This window comes from Cetorhinus maximus, chromosome 14 (assembly GCF_964194155.1).
Source record: "Cetorhinus maximus chromosome 14, sCetMax3.hap1.1, whole genome shotgun sequence".
NCBI lineage: Eukaryota > Metazoa > Chordata > Chondrichthyes > Lamniformes > Cetorhinidae > Cetorhinus > Cetorhinus maximus.
The window spans coordinates 7,010,122-7,028,133 of record NC_135892.1 but is presented as its reverse complement, the minus strand read 5'-3'; the positions used below and the strand labels follow the sequence as shown (position 1 = coordinate 7,028,133).

General features: G+C 42.2%; 1 long non-coding RNA gene across 1 annotated transcript; it reads right to left on the bottom strand.

Moving 5' to 3' along the window:
* Window positions 1-9,653: 9,653 nt before the first annotated feature.
* Window positions 9,654-14,354, bottom strand: LOC144689379 (uncharacterized). Its single transcript, XR_013578643.1, has 2 exons — window positions 14,296-14,354; window positions 9,654-12,393 (listed from the first exon to the last, which is right to left on the bottom strand). It is a non-coding gene; the product is annotated as an uncharacterized LOC144689379 (long non-coding RNA).
* Between the last annotated feature and the right edge of the window lie 3,658 nt (window positions 14,355-18,012).

The window sequence follows — 18,012 nt, the reverse complement described above, 5'->3', positions numbered from 1 at the left end:
CCGCACTTGTGACTTTCTGACTGTACATCTAATAAACTGAGGAATAAGTGCGAGCTCCTTACACCTTAAGTCTATGAGACTTAGCCACACTAGTGTCCTGGCGCTTGAACCTACCCGAGAATCTCTCACTGTGTAGTTGTCTGTGTTGCAGCCACACAGCTCTCATTTCAATGTATGGATAAGGCTCTGTGCATCTCCTCACCCAACCAATGGTCGCAGCTACAAATACTAATTCCGAATAGTCACATGCGGTGGACCGTCGATCCATTGAGCATGATCGGGAGCCACCAGTTGCACCTTCAGGCAATGTTGATGGGAGAAATGGGGCATGAGCAATGAAGTACTGAAGCTTAAGTGTGCCCTAAATTGGAAACTCCGTGTGACCCTGAGGGCTTCATAGCGTCAGAGACTTTTCAGTTTGCCAGGGCTAGTGCTGCCTATGAGGGCACAATGTCTGCGTTAAAGAGGAGGTATGTTAATGGCTGGCATGCGATTGTTTGAATGTCGTCATTCTCAGGTGGTCCACTTCCATAGTAAGGTGAGAAAAAATGCAGGCCACCGCCCCTGAGTGAGAGTGCCGGATGTCGGTGGGATTGAGAAGAAGGTGACCAGAAGGAATTGACTTGTCTGTATGTGGATTGAAACCTGCTGAGCTTCCTTGGCTGCCTTGGCCCAAGTCTCACCCATTAGTTGCACCATCGACGTTACTCAGAATGCGTAGTCACGTCGCTGGGCGTGGATCGCCTCAGGGAGCGTAGTCCAACTGAAGGCTGTGACCTACGAGCCCACTCACGCTAATGGATCAACCCCTGCATCAGGTAAGCTGCTGTCATGACAGGGATCTGCAGGGATGCTTGAAGAGTCAGCGCCTTCGGACCTGACGCCCATTTTGAAATGTGTAGTTGAAAAGATAGGAGTCGCAAGGCTCCTGTTCATGTTGGCCCCTCATGTAGGTCATTTGTCCAAGAGGATTCTCACTTTATCTCATCATCCTCCTCCTAGAATCTTGTGGCTATGGGGCCCTCCCGTGCACACCTGCCTCGCCTGGCCTGTGATATGGCCTCTTCATCTGCAGCGTCGGCTTCCTCGAGCTCACCGCTGTCACCCACTTCGAGGTGGCCCTCCTCGGAGGAGACGTGCAGCTCCTCCATCTCGTCATCTGGCAAGTCGTCCCCACTTTTCAGTGCTGGGTTGTGCAGTGCGCAGCAAGCCGCGATGATTCGTCAGGCCTTCTGGGGAGTGTACTGGTGTGCTGCATCCGATCTGTCCAGGCATCCGAATTGCATCTTCAGCATCCCTAAATGGTGTGCTCCACCAATGTCCGGGTAGTGGCATGAGCCTCGTTGCATCTTCTCTCTGCAGGAACCTGAGGCTACTGTGTGGGTGTCATCAACCACGTCCTTTGCGGGTACCCTTTGTCCCTGAGGAACCAGCCCTGGGTCCTGTGTGGTCCCTCAAAGATCTCCAGGATCTGCGATCTACTCAAGATACTTGAGTGGTGGACGCATCCTGCATATCTGGCACAAACCTGCAGTATTTTCTTGTTATGGTCGCACACCAGTTGTACATTGAGGGAGTGGAAGCCTTTCCTGCCTATGTACTGTAGTGCCTGCTGCCAAGGGTCATTGGTAGCCACATGAGTGTATTCGATGGCACCTTGCACCTGTGGGATCCCGGAAATCTCTGTGAAGGCCAGTGCTCTGGTGTCCTGGCGTGCTTGACCGCTGTCGAAGTTGATGTAATTGTGGGCCTTGGCAAAAAGGGCACCTGTGACATCACGTATGCATTTGTGAGTGGATGCTTGGGAGAACTCACAGAGGTCTCGTGACAAGCCTTAGAAGGAACCACTGGCCTAGAAGTTGAGTGCGGCTGTCACAGACACTGGCAAATGATGTCCTCTGAGTCCATGTGGTGCCAATTCCTGGAGAATGTGATAAATGTGAGTTACCAGATCCCTGGACATGCGGAGGCATCAGTGACGCTGGTTCTCGGTCATCTGCAGATGAGGCAGGTGATGTCTGTACCCCCAGCTTCTAGCGAGGCGCCTACGCATGACGTTTCTGCCCTCCACATCTGCTGTGTCCGGTGGGGACCCTGCTGGGCCTTGGTCTTGAGGGTTTCGCTCCTCCCTCTGACTAGCCAGCCTCCTCCATCGCAATCTCCTTCTTCTCTCATTTCTGTCTGCGATTATGCAGGCAGCAATAAATCCAGGCTCCGTCTTCTTGGCAGTCTCATCTCTTCAGTATCAATGAGAAACAGGCAAGAGCCAGGACCCGTCGGGTGGGGAGGCTTGCCCACCATCCTAATGGTTGCCCCTCATGCAGGCACGGTGGACCGAATGGCCTCCTTCTGCCCCTATCCTGGGAGGAAGTCCTGCCTGAGAGAACGGCTGGTCACTCTGTAGTCTCAGCAGCGTTAGGAGGGAGCAGTGACCACTACTGCAACGTCAGCCCATCTCCGAAGATCAGAAGCCCATGGCGGCCGGACTGACAGGTGAGTCTGGGGTATGGCTGGCAGGTTTGAGAGGTGGAGGAGGGTAACGGGGAAGTAGGATCTTGGGGAGGGGTGACTCCGATGGGCCCAGGGGACCAGCAAAGGAGGCCCCCCAACTCCCTTGCCCAACACCAGTCTGTGCAGCTAAAGATGCCGGGCTACCCACTTGGCATAGGCTTGCACTTAAGAGGCCATTAATTGGCCACTTAAGGGCCTCGACAGATCCAAGGGCGGGCAGATTGCCTGACGCCTCGATTGCCTCCCCCTGTAAAATGGGAGACAGGTTGGGGGACGAGTGGGTAGGCAACATGAAAGCCATGCATTGCATTTTTTGAGCCTCCTGCCTTCATTCCTGCCAGCAGGGAAGCTAAAATCCATCCCATAGTGCCGGAAGAAGCTTGAGGGATAAGATAGCCTACACATGCACCTATGAGATAGTGGTTAGACAAACATGCAGCTACTGGGACCTCATAGCTGAGACTCAACCCTGTGGAATTAGGCCTCCAGACTGTCTTCTTGGGCGAGTCAGGTGTGCAGTAAGGGGTAAAACAGTGGGGGGAAATACATATGTTATCTTCCCCACCAAAAATGTACACGTGTATAAAAATGAAAACTTATTTTTCTGTCTCTGCTCACCGTATCCTTTATGTGAGAGGCAGATGGAATGGAGAGCCTACTCCAGTTGCCATGAGATTCACTAACACAGAATGGCTTGCAGTATTTTCTCATAGGATTGTTACAGTGCAGGAGACTGCCATTCAGCCCATCATGTCTGCACTGGCTCTCCGAATGAGTAATTCACTATTGCCAATCGCCCACCTTCTCCCATAACCTGACACATTCTTGCTATTCAAATAACCGAAGTCTAGTTGCATTTTGAATGCCCCAATTGAACCTGCCTCCACCACACTCTTAGGCAGTGCATTCCAGATCCCAATCACTCACTACATGAAAAAGTTTTTTCTCACGTCGCTTTATTATGATGCCACCTGATGTTACTACTGGACAAGTCAGATCTCAGGGCGGAACCCGGCTTGACAGACCTTAACTTTTATTTTTTTGTTTAGAAACATGGAGGGAGGCCACTGAACAGGGTTACAGGAGTCAGCTGATGAAATTTTAACAGAAGAATTAAACATTTATTAAACAAGGAAAGATGGACTGTATTACAATACTCCTTTGCCCACAACTATGCCTTTACAGATGGATACAGGATTCGTAAGGATAACACAAGTTACAAAAAGTATCTTAAACTCCAATGTTCACAATAAGTACACAGTCCATGTAAACCACTAGGCTACCTGTGGTCAGACACACCACACTCTGAAACCAAAAGATGGCACCCCAAACAGATGCTATGGATCTCTCATCAACTCCCCCCAGACGCTTGTCACACTAAGCCAACTGGTCTCACTGCACTCTGCATTTTTCCCAGGGGTTTCCCATCTCAATGCTCGAAGAACTCGCTTTGGAATCTTCTCCCAAACAACACTTTCTCTCAGATGTCTTCAATAAGGATCCACCTCCAGGGTTTAAACTGCTCCTCCTGATATTCCTCTCCCCTGGATTGCCACTTGCATACAAGCTTCACTTTCCATGCACTCTCTCTCAAAAAAATCAGCCATGCCAATAGAACACCGCTGCTTCACAGGCCCAGAGTAAAAATTTACAGACCTTTGGCTGTCTCCTCGGATCTTCTGGCTTCCCACAAGCCTATTTTGCTTTAACTGCTTCCTGCAGCTTTCGCTCTTTAATTTGGAGCCTTCTCCATTGCTCCCTAAACTTCACTGAACAGGGCCTATATTTGGTCCTTGTCCTTGTTCCTTGGCTTAGCTGTCATCTTGCGACCTTTTCCTGTCCCTCCCTGGTCTTTGGAACCTTCTTTAGTTTGGGATTTCCTCTCTGTCCCTTTTATGTCCTGCCTGTTCTGGTACTTTTATGGAATGCTGGTTTCTTCTGGGTCACCTGTATATCTGTGGGGCTCTCTCCAATCTGCTGTTGCTAAGCAACAGCACAGTTTTTTTCTACTTTGTTTTTTTAACTTGCCTAAACCACTGCAAGGGTCAGAAACCTCATTAAAAATGTAGGTGATACAAACAAACCCACAGACATGCAGGCAACTTTTTAAAGTGAAACCAAAACTCAGGTTCCCCCTTTCTGAACATGTAAATACAGAAATATAAATTAAACTTACATTTAAAGCTAAAACTTAAACTTAAAGCTATAGCTTATTCCAAACACCTACAACACAAATGTAACTTACTTATAACTATCTCTATTCCCTAACAGCTTTTGCTTGTTTCGCCAATTAATTTTAAATCTGTGCCCTTTCACGCGTGGGAACAGTTTCTGTCTATATACTCTGTCCAGTCCCCTCATGATTTTGAATACCAAATCTCCTCTCAGCTTTCTCTTCTCCAAGGAAAACAGTCCTAACTACTCCGATCTATCTTCATAAATGAAATTCCTCATCCCTGGGACCATTCTCATGAATCTTTCCTTGCACTGTCTCCAATGCCTTCATATCCTTCTTAAAGTGTGGCTCCCAGAACTGGATGCAATACTTCAGCTGAGGCCAAACAAGTTATTATACAAATTCAACAAAATCTCCTTGCTCTTGTACTCTGTGCCCCTATTATTAAAGTCCAGGATGCTGTATGCTTTATTAATTGCTCTCTGCGCCTGTCCTGACTGATGTACACATATACCCAGGTCCCTCTGCTTCTACACCCCTTGCCAGCTATCTGGATACTCAACTATGCTTCTTCTAATGTCTACTCTTCAAAGGGATGGCAGCTACATTGAAACCCGAGGCAAATGATGCCAACAAGGGCAGGTGTAAGATCAGGACAGCAGGAGGAGAAAAGTTAGATCCGGCGCCGTCGTTGGATTTTTGAGAAACACAGGATCTGAATAAAATCTAGTCCAAGGGCTATAACAAAGGTTTGCAAGTTGATCCAAAAGACCATAGGAACATCGGAAATAGGAGCAAGAATAGGCCATTTAGCCCTTCGAGTCTGCTCCACCATTCAATTGGATCATGGCTGATCTTCTACTTCAATATCATTTTCCCACACTATCCCCTATATAAATCCATAAAATAAGGACCTACTATATAATGAGGACCTTTGATCTAAAAGCAGAGCGATGGGCAGGGAATCTGGTTTCTGAAGTGGTGGAGAGTGAAGGAGACTGGTTGCATTTCTGGTTGGTTGATGTGTCAAGCCAACTCCAAAGTGACAGAATAAAGAATAATCCTGTATTTTGTATTCCCTTGATTTTATTCGTGCTGGTTGCCCAATCTTAGACAGAACACGATTGTCATTGTCCTTGAAGGTAGAGTTGGACAACAAAAATTCTTCATAACTTGGATTCCTGAATGAAGGTTATGGAATTTGAGATGATTCTCTTTAGCAAGCAGAATGCAGAGCCATAAGATGATCGCACTGCAGGTTGCAAGACCCTGAAGTGTCCTTACAAAGTTGTCCCGGGTGGATTGTTTTGTTGTGATGAAGGAGACACAAGGTTTAAAATTAGGATGCTATTGTTGGGCATCATGGAGAGTTAAAGGACTAATGGCCAAGTTACTTTGCATCGTGAAGCAGTAAATTTTCCGAAATAAACAGATAGCGTTGAAGTGTCGAGAGAGGAATGTGTAGCCTGTCTTCTGGTGTGTAAAGTACTTGTGCAAAAAAATACACAATGGTAATGGCAACAGCCATGAATGATTGAAGTGCAACCTTAGTGGCTTTAGGTAATAAACATGGGTGGTGCTATCCATTAGCTCTAATATGTTGAGGTAATAGTTGATAAAGTCTGTTCTTCAAAGATGTTGAAAACAGGTCAGGCAGTCCTGTCTAAGGGAAGTAGCTTTAGGGTCAACATCTACAACTGTTTACAACAATGGACTTACCTTCAAAGGATTTGGGAATAGATACACTAAATTCAATTAATTGATTAATAAGTTTGGAATATAAAGCTAGTCTCAATAATGGTGACCATGAAACTATCATCAATTGTCGTAAAAGCCCATCTAGTTCATTAATGCCCTTTAGGGAAGGAAATCTGTTGTCCTTACCTGGTCTGACTTACATGTTTTTTTCATTTGTTCATGTGGGCTTTGTTGGCTAGGCCAGTATTTGTTGTCCATCCCTATTTGCCCTTGAGATGGTGCTGCTGAATTGCCTTCTTGAACCACTGCAGTCCATGTGGCGTAGGTACACCCACAGTGTTGTTAGGAAGGGAGTTCCAGGATTTTGATCCAGCGACAGTGAAGGAACAGTGATATATTTCCAAGTCAGGATGGTGTGTGGCTTGGAGGGGAACTTACATGTGGTGGTGTTTCCATGCATCTGCTGCCCTTGTCCTTTTAGGAGGCAGACTCCAGACCTATAGCAATGTGGTTGACTCTTGAATGCCCTCTGAAACAGCCTAGCAAGCCACTCTGTTGTACTAAATTATGGAATATTGGGATGGCGGGATGAACTTTTTATTTTACAGGAAGAGCAATAGGTTTACCACTGGCCACTACTGAATCAATGCCATGTTTCTGGAGAGAGAAAGAATTGATGGATATGAAAACTATCATTGAGATTGATAAAAAGGATCGAGCAGGTTGGCCATAATGATCTCTTCTGGTTTCCTAACCTTTTGTAATCTATCTCAAAGGCACCCTGTATTATTATTGCGTTTGTGCTGTTTTATACACCACATTTTGTACTGGAGTCCTTACTTACTTGTATATTAATGACTTGGAGACCAAGTAATTTGTTCAACCTCAGAACCTGAGCATATACTCTAGGCTGTATTTCAGCGCAGGTTTGAATGTGCTGCATTGTCAATGGTGTCATTTTTCATATAAGACATTAAACCATGGTTCCATTTGCCCTTTCAAGTGGATGTATAAGCTCCCATAAAACCATGTAAAGCATAAAATTTCTCTAACTTCCACACTCCATTGAAACTTCGGCTCATGCAAAACTCTGTTGGACCTGAACCCACACCAAGTCCCGCTCATCCGTCACTCTGTGTTCATTAGCTACACTGCCTCCCGTTTTGCCTGCATTCATATCCCTCATTCATGCCTTTATTACCTCTAGACTTGGCTATTCCAATGCACTCCTCGCTGGCCTCCCCTATTCTACCCACTGTTAAGGTCATCCAAAATTCTTCTGCTTATGTCCTTACTCCCACTAATTTCTGTTCAACTATCACCCCTGTGCTGGCTGAAATACATTGGCTCCAGACAAGCAATGCCTCGATTTTATGACCCTCATCCCTTGTTTTCAAATCCTCACCTCTCCCTATCTCAGTAACCTCTTCCAGCTCCAAATCCCTGATTTTAATTGTTTCACCACTGGCAGCCGTGTCTTCAGCTGCCTAGGCCCCAAGCTCTAGAATTCCTTTCCTATGTGTCTCCGCCTCTTTATTTCTCTTGCTTCCTTTTGAGATGCTCCTTAGAACCTACCTCTTTGACCAAGCTGTTGGCCATCTGCTCTAACATATCTTTATATGGCTCAGTATAGAAATTTGTTTTATAATGCTCCTGTGAAACTCCTTGGGATGTTTTATTTCATTAAAGCTGTTATATAAATACAAGTTTTTTTTTAAAGGGAGCAATGATAGGGGCCGTACCAGGTGAAGAAGTAGGATGGGAAAGCTAAGAAGAAGTTTTACTGCAAGTCTGAGATGGGCAGCACACACTCAGAGACACAGGGGTCATTTTCTATATGGACGCTGATAACAACACTCTTTGACTCCTCCAGCTCTACTGATCTCTGATTTCCATTCTATCCTATACAGTATTATCAAGGCGCTCTTTTGTGCTGCAGTTTAAACTACATTTGGTCCTTTAGTTTAGAAAGGTGTAAAATAAGAACTTGTGCTAGCCAGTGCTTGCAAATGATAAAAGCATCTTAAACATTTCACTTAGCATTGACTCTAAGGTACACTTGCATAATTGGAGTTCACAAGTTGATCCTTGTACATTTTCTTCATTTTGTGCAGGCGTTATGTAGAATAATTGAGCACTGCACAACTGGAGTTCAAACATTTAGGCATTTATACCAGTTAAGTTGGCTATTTAGCCACTTAAGAAGTATGAAATGAAATGCGGATAAGGCATGTTTGACAAGTCAATAGTAATTTGGTAGAATAGAACTTGAGTATTGCTGAGAAAAGAGATATGTTATTGGAGCTTTTTGTCTTTCACTTATCAGGATAGCTATGCAAGATAAACCAACAGTAAAGGGGAAAACAATTTATACTGCATGAGAAGAGTGTGCTGATTGCTGGCAAGTGGACTCAGATTGGTAGAGACATTGCCATGGAGAATGCAGCAAATAACAGTTAACTGCCAAGCTTTTGTTTGAAATTCAAACCAAGCAGGTGCCTCTGATTAGTCAAGACATTGCCATGTGGAATGAACTAGGGAATGGAGGTCCCCCAAGATTTGGTTTAATTGGAAAAGGTAATCAATACTTTGTCTATTGTGGCCATACCCAATCAGCTCATGTTGCAAAACTCAAAACATAATATCCAACATCATATGTGATTCTGCAATTGCACAACACTTGCTAAACAATCCTGATTGTGCTAAGAATTACACATATGATGTTGGATATTATGTTTTGAGTTTTGCAACATGAGCTGATTGGGTATGGCCACAATAGACAAAGTATTGATTACCTATTCCAATTAAACCAAACGGACCTAGCTTCATTCCACATGGCAAGGTTTGAATTTCCAACAAACAAAACTTGGCAGACAGCCATTTGCTGCATTCCCCATGGCAATGCCTCTAGCAATCAGAGTCCACTTGCCAACCAATCAGCACTCTCTTCCCATGCTGTATAAATTGTTGTTCCCTTTACTATTGGTTTATCTTGCAAAGCTGTCCTGATGAGTATAAGATGAAAAACTTTGACAGTATGTCTCTTTCTTCAGCAATACTCTTGTTCACTATTATTCCAGCTAGCACTATATGGTCTCACAAAATAACCCTCAGGAAAGTAGGGGGTTTCATGCAGTGATTAAATTGTTCCGATACAAAATACAGCCATTATTAATTTCAAGCTATGATATTTTGGCTGAATTTTGTTCATTTTGTGATCATCATAGCAATTGTTATGATATGTGCATGGCTTCAATAACACTAGCCATTTAGTCATTTCTCACATTTGTCGTTTATTTATAATGGGGTACAGAAACTATAAAATTGTATTAAAGAATCAAGAGAACATTGATTAAGAGTTCATGATTTTCTACCTTGTAATCTGACAGATAATATAAATATAAAACACCTTCACCAAATCTCTCTCTTTCTATATATATATATTTATATATATTTAAACAAAACCAATACATGTAAGTGATAACTGTAAAACAGCCTGCTTTTTCAGCAAACCTACACAGCTAAGTATATAAGCAGTCGGACAGTTACCCAATATAAAACATAACAGCCATTTAAAGACAGTATCTACCAGCAAACAGAACTGAATTTGTGTTTTATTTTTAAAACTATATACCCGAGTTGCAGAATTTAGATAATTCAATTTTTTTTTGACATTGCACTTCATTTCCTTGTGAAAGCAGCAATTCTAGTAACCCGCCTGCATCAGTTAGGTATACCAGTGACACATTAAAAGGACTGTTACAGTAGTACACAATACATTTTAGTAATACCACCTTACATATACAATACCATAATTGATATGTTGTAAAAGCTGTCTGTTTTAAGAGGGTAAAAATGGCTTGCTGGAGAAGAATCCCTCAAAATGGCTGATAACATGAAATTGCATTCTTGAAAACAAATATATTCTTAGCAAGTCCGCATGTATTACATGACCACACAGCCCTTAAGATAATTGATATGCCTTAAAACACATTTTGGTTTTAAATGATGTTATAGCTTTAAATACATATTTACATACAGTATTTCATCATGATATATTTCAACATCTCTGCTCTGAAACATAAGTGTTCACTTGCCTTCTCTTGTGTAATGCTGGGGACGTTAATGGGAAATTTGCTCGGGTCACATTAACCTGTGTTATCATTTGGCAAGAATGTTTTAAATACATTTTAGACACACAGGCCTCCCCAAGGCATTGTACAACGAAATAAAATGGTGCAGCATACTCTTAGCAATGTTGAGCTGCTGAGAATTTTTAGTTTGCTTTCTGCAGCATCACTAAAGGTGTTCTTTTCATTTACAGCTGAAGACATATTGCCGTATAGGATATGGGATTGCTCAGGGCTTCACATGCCGAATTGGACAATATTTTGATTGCCCCGACAACTTCAAATTTTATTCCGATAAGTACCATATGCTTGAAGTAAAATGATTCTGTGAATACCTGGTCTGGAGTGACGTGTATTTTACACATTCTGGTTGGACTACAGGACTCTTTATCCCCAGTAGCTCCAAACCTCAGCAAACTTTGTTGAGTACTTTGTTATCTGTGTTTGATTAGAAAAAGATGTTCTACATTCCTGCACCAGTGTAATAAAAGATATATTTTTTTGTTCACATTATGTGCTTAGAATATTAAATAAACTCCCTGATTCGACATTTCTAATCTTATTTATTTCCTTGTTTTGACGATAAAGAACATTAACTTCAGTGTGGACCCATTTTGCCTTATCCTGTTCACATTATTGTATACTGTAAAGTAAGAAAGGTAATGGTGGTGTGTGTTTTATACATTTTTAAAAAAAAAACACATGTCTATCAACATTCTTAACAAGGGTTTCCCCTTACCAGCAACTCCTGATAAAGATCCATAAGTGAATCCTGGACAGTTCCGGGTGCTGAAAATAGCAAATTGTTTTCAGATTGATTCATTGGGATCGATTTCAGGAAAGCTACCAATATACATGTTGGCTTCATACTTTTACTGACGAAACTACCAGTATTTCAGGCAGCCTAACATTGATGGGCAGCACAATGACATGTCCAATGGAGTATAAACATGCAGTAATCCATTGCAAATTACAAGCCAGTTACTTGTGCAAGACCATGCAAAGAGAGGAACATTTAAATTAATGGATGAATCAATTTTCTGATTTAGAATTACTACCTTTAGTTTGGTCTGTAAAGCCACTATTTGCGTGATGTTCACCTTTATCATGATCAATTCTGGTCAACATTATGTGTCACGTTGGAAGGATTATAAAGTCTGGCTTAGATTTTGTTTTTGACAAGCAAAATCCAATATTTGTATCTCTAATTAGTCCCTGGAAGCTCCAAATTGAGAGTAAGATCGTATGTTGCAATCTTACATCAGAAGTTGTGGGCATGGCAGGGCTCTGGTAGATAGATCTGCACATGTCCAGGCTTCTGAGTATTTATTGGCAATGTATGCAGACTTTGATTATGGGTACACAGGATATGAAGATTTCTTGGCAAAGGACAAAATATAGTTGAAGCGTCCTAACTAGTTTAATGCTGTTCTTACTGTGTGTATCATTTATAGTTTTGTGACTCCCTTCTCAATTTGCTGCAGTAGCTGTTTTCCATCCTATGGATGTTAATTAAACAAAATGAAGTCATAAAACTGTCAGCATGTCTTTGCTGACTTCCTTTACCGGAGACGGTGGTTAAAATAAAAGTATTTGGACACATGTTAAGTAGAATCAGCAACCTTTAAAGTGCTCGTGACATCAAAGCCATTCATTTTGGTGTATGTAGATCCTTTGATACTGAAAGTTGCTGCTTACAAAAGATTTGTGAGGTAAGAGGAGATGGAAAAATTGTTGGTGTTGGTATTTTGGAAGTTACCATTCATCGTATGCCTGACTGGTAGCGGCCTCAGTCTGTTTCAGGGGAATTCAGACCACTGTTGCTGGTCTGCGAGCCATCTCCGCCTCCAGCTTCACCATCTGCCGCATCTCTTTTGCCTGGGGAACAAAATATCGTTACTCTATTTCACAGTTTTAAAATGGTAGGCATAGTTCGTTCAGTAGCGGTAAACCTGTCAAACTGTATAGCATGTTCTGGACATGGTAGCATGATTATAACATGTGATCCCTGCCTATCCCCCAAAAAGAGTTTTTTTTCTCCTTTTCAAAGTTAGGACTCATTATATTATTTTCACAGTCAGTTGGGTGCTAATGTTTTGCGATGTTGCGTTTGGACAAACAGAAGAGGTTTGTTAGCTGCGTCATTAGCTCTAGATTAAAGTTTGTGTAATGTAATGAAACTTTTAAAATAAGTTCCCCCCCCAGCTAATTAAGTTCCATAATCAACAATAGTGAAACTTGCAGATATAAAAGAACAGGATGGCTTTGACTGGAGTGCAAACTTGATACTTGAAAGCTTGAAATTGTTGTCAAGTTCATTCCAGTATAAAGGAAGCGTTACATAGAAAATTGGAATAATTGAATAGGATGTGACATTTAATAAATATTCTTATTGCCCACATTATTCATCATTTGCAGCAGGTTAAGGATAACATTTACGAAAATAACAAAATATAGTTCTTGATACCCACAGACAGTCACTGCCCCTTTCACAAACATTAGCAAAGAGCTCAATTTTTTTGAGACCTATTCCTCACAAACTTGCTCTGGGTATACCTCTGCTTTTAATGTGCTTTTTTTTTATTTGTCCTTGAGACGTGGGCATCACTGGCTAGGACAAGCAGTCCTAGGAATACTAGTCCAGTGACAATACCACTCAATACCACTGCACCACCACCTCCCGAGACGTCCTAAAGTCACTTGAGCCCTTTCCAAGACTGTCCAAATTAGATTGTTGACCTCCTGTATCTGGTGAGCCCTCATAATTCAACCCACGAAGCCCAGGAAATTCAGTGGCATTTGTGCTCAATTTTCTTACTCATTGTTTGTCCTGTTTTGAATTTTGTGCATCCGGAGCTTTGGATAGCTCTGTTGTCTCACTGAGGGATAAATCCCAAATCAGAACACTAAGGTCTGATTGTAACATCAGCTTGACATATATGCAAATTAATGGCAGCACTGATTTAAACTTTACTGGGGCCAAATACACTGCATCCTGCGCACCAACAAAGACAATACACTTGGGTACTTATCCACAAGCTCTGAAATCAGCTGCAAAACGGCTGCCTTGGGTTTTAGTCCATTTTTCTGACGTTTTCACAATATAGAAAAGCCTCGAGCCTATCTGCAAACTACGAAATGGATTTGTGGCAACAAAAGGCAACATAGTGCAAAGAAGGAAAGCTCCGCCCTACACTAATCAATAATCAATCACCAGGCACATTGGAGCAGGAATTAACCACACGGTGTCCACGGCTTTTTGCAAAGCTTTTCATATGGAGGTTTGGATGAGGCTGTTGGTGACAGATAAGCTGGATGCCAAGATCAAGATGGTGACTGGCATGTGGTAAGCTGTCCTGTGTAGCTCCTTGTACCACATGGAAGGCAGACAGCTGGTAACATGCTAAAGCTAATGAGGTCATTTTGAGACTTGGACTGACTGGTGCTGGGGAACCGGGGGCGAGGAATGAGAACACATGCATATATCTAGAGATTAATTCCCACCAGCATGCAGACACAAGCAAGTATTGCTGAAATTTGGCATTTTCAATGGGTGGAGCCACTGTTGATTGGGTGTGACATGTGCCAATTTTATAGTCAGAATGATGGTGACAAAGCATTGGCACATTCTATGTTGAGCAGACAAACAAGTGACTACCCACGCAGGGGTAGTAGAGGTGCTGGGTTTCCTCTGGGGTCAAGGTAGCTCCAAGAAGAAATGCTAATGGCGGAAGTTTGGAACTAGTGCAAACCTACTTATTAGATTTGGTAATCCAATACCTGAGACAGGTAGGTCTGCAGTACTCCAGGGAATTGCTGATGACAAATCATTCACAGAACGTGGATGACAGGCTGATCAATGGACGCTGGTATTTCTTCCACCTGGCTCCAACATACCTTGCCAACCACTGCCTGAATCAAGTGGGTAACCCTGGCTGGACAAGCAGTGGGAAGCTAAACCAGTGCTCTACAACTGAGGAGGTTAAAGCTCTGTCATTTGTAATCATGCAAGTCAGCGCTCACTTTTCACAAAACTATCATGATGCCTTTACGATCCCACCAATATTTTACAAAGGGCCAATGAATTCAGTGAAGCCCGACCTGATGCTTCTGCTAGCCAAGTTCTATTCAAACCAGAAGTTTTAGCCCATTCTGCCCTGCAACCTCGAGCCTCGATGGCAGTCGTTTGAACATTGGTGGGAGAAGCATTCACTGCCTTAGGGCCTCTGGCAATGAAGGCTGGCCGTAGAAATCTCTGGATTTGATAGGGCAGGCTGCAGATGTGAGACTGTCATGCGCCATGAAGCTTGAAAACTCTTCCATGTAAGCCATTTCAAGCACACTGCTTGACTCGATTCTCAATGACTCACCAATGCACAATATTCAAAAGCATCCTTATATTGAAAACAGCTCCCACGAGGTCCAGATCTCTAGGCTCAACATCTGAGGAGGTCTGTTCCTGCCCAATTCTTTGTCTCACTCACAGCAATGACCTATACATCATTAACTGAAACCCCTCACTTCTATGTATCTGAGCCAGTGCTCGTCAGGGAATAGGGTCTGGTGCAAAGTGCTAGAGAGCTAACGCCAAATGGGATTAGTTCTACATTGGACAAATAGAACAAGTTTGCTCATGGGTTTGTGTACATATTAGACAGCTGTGACCAAATACATAATTGGGATGTAATCTACCTATTTCCACTTCATTTGTTCTTATCCATATTCAGTGAGATAACCACTACCAAAATATTATTTTTAAGCTGAATACTCCATTTGTCCTTGGATCTTAGAAGGGAAACTTAAAGATGAAGAACTTTCAGCCAACCTATTGAACAACAGCAAATAGCTTTGCAGATAGTGATGGTCCTAGTGTAGAATGTGCCTACGTTTTGATTCTTTCATAGAACGTGAGCATTGCTGCATTTGTTGCCCATCTCTAGCTGTCATTGAGAAGGTGGTGATGAGCTGCCTTCATGATCTGCTGCAGTCCATGTGGTGTAGGTACACCCACAGTGTTGTTAGGGAGGGAGTTCCAGGATTTTGACCCAGCGACAGTGAAGGAACGGTGATATAGTTGCAAGTCAAGATGGTGTGTAGCTTGGAGGGGAACTTCCAGGTGGTGGTGTTCCCATGTATCTGCTACCGCTGCTCTTCGAGTTAGTAGACACCACTGGTCTGGAAGGTGCTGTCGAAGGTTTGATGAATTGCTGCAGTGTGTTTTATATATGGTACTTGCCACCTATTGCTCTAAATCAATTGACAGAAATTCGCTCAGAGTGAAACGTTTTCATTAGCTCATAATAAAGTAACATAAATTCCCCTGTCATTTCCAGTCTCTGCTGAAGTATATTATGTTCTCTGTAGGACATAAATTAATGGTGTGTGTGTGTTTGTGTGTGTTTAATGAAGGAAGGAGGAAAAGGAAATGGTTGACAATGGTGAATAACAGATTTACTCTGCAACTATATTCACACATAAACTGGATCAAGCAAAGAATCATTTGCAACACACTGAGGTATTCTTTCAACTTGGCATTCAGGTGTAAAACCGATGTTGCAGATCATCTCTCCATTGTAGGAAATACCCATTTTTTATTTTCATTAAACACATTGGTTAGTTAGAGAGTGAGATTTAATTTTCAGCTCTATTACAGAATGTAACTAACTGTGCATCTCTACACATGTTAAAAATAAATCACCTGTTAATTTATTTCAGGAAGAAGGCCACTGTCTAATCAGCCTGTTAAACCAATTGTCAGCTGTGAGATCTTTCTATACCTCGAGTGGCTAAGCTTTCTGCCTTCTTGGGCCACTTAGTAGCATATCAGGGGACCCCCAACGAACACATATAAAAATTTAAAGAAGAATCTCATTAATTTGCATGCATCTCTAATTGTAGTTACATGCTGATCCAGAACAGGGTTTCCTGAACCTCATGGGATAGATTGCCATGGTTCAGGCTGTAGTTTGCTTCTATATATCATCTAGGAAATTTAACAGTCTGGAGTACCTTTGGCTTCCGTTTTGAAACTTTTAAAAATTATCCATTTGACCACCAGTGCTGGTAACTTATTATATTCAATCAACCTTTTGCGAAATAAATTCTGCTTGAATTACCTGTTTAATTTATCTTTTCCTGTAGCTATTCCCTCTGCTTCTCGAATTCTTTATATGGCAAATAAATCTTACGTTGTCAACTTACAAGAAACTTTTCAAAACCCTGTATAAAACCCGCTTCAAGTCTTCCCTTTTCAAGGGAAGAATGTCTCACGATCCATAATCATTCTTCAGGTTTAAGTTCCTGGCTTAGTCCAAGTTCTGGTATTAATCTTGCAGCCAATTTCATATTGGGGACCAAACTACACCAATTAGACTGGAAAGACATAGGGAACACTGTGACTCTAAATCCTGGTTTGAGACGCATGGATGTGGAGGCAGAATAAACACATGAGCAATGCAATAGAGCAAAACCCTTCCCCCCACCCCCAGCATTAAAATCACGTCCACATGCAGTTGTAACTTGTGTCACCACTGTTCCTATAGGTGTGATGACTTCCATCACTACCACCCTGCCCTGTACTTTTGCCCTTTAGGAGCCTCCCTAAAATATTGCGCTACTTTGGATTGTTTTATCTAGGACAGATTTTAGCATAAAAACCCATCATCTGTCCATCTAAGCAGCAATAATTACAGTCATTTCCATCATATAACTAAATTCATATCTAGGTCAGAAAAAAATGTAAAAAAAAATGTAATGGCATGGCAAACCAGAATGCAAGTAAATTATATAATAAGGCATTTGAACAAATTATATAAAAAGATAATGATGTGGATTAAATCTATTGGGTACTCAAATTATTCCTATTTTCATGATGCTCTGATTCATTTTACCCATTTCCTTCCTGAGAATAGTTAGAAAATATTCTTGTTACCATGGCATAGTTGAATTATTCTGAGAACGAGGCAACAGCGACGATGTTTTAAGGTATGTCTTTTGAATGTGAAAAATAACCTAACGGTTCAATTTGTGCAAAAATTGTGAGTGCTATCTGTTGGGATTGCAATACATCGGAAAATCTTTACGTCCTTCTTCAGTTTATAATTTGAAGCACAGTTTATTTTCAATTATATAAATTCCATTGTTTTCATCTAGTGGTGGAATGCAGTGTTATTCTTTGCAAGCTGAGACTGTAGTGCTTCCTGTCATTAACAAAGGTTGGGGAACCCATGTGTGGTGCCACTGGGTGAAGAAATGCAGGCTAGGAGTCTTTGTGCTGTGAAGATGGACAGACCCAGCAGGGAAGGGATAAGAGCGTAAGACGTAGGAGCAGAAGTAGGCCATTCGGCCCATCGAGTCTGCTCCACCATTCAATGAGATCATGGCTGATCCGATAATCCTCAACTCCACTTTCCTGCCTTTTCCCCGTAACCCTTGATTCCCTTACTGATTAAAAATCTATCTCCGCCTTGAATATATTTAACAATCCAGCTTCTACAG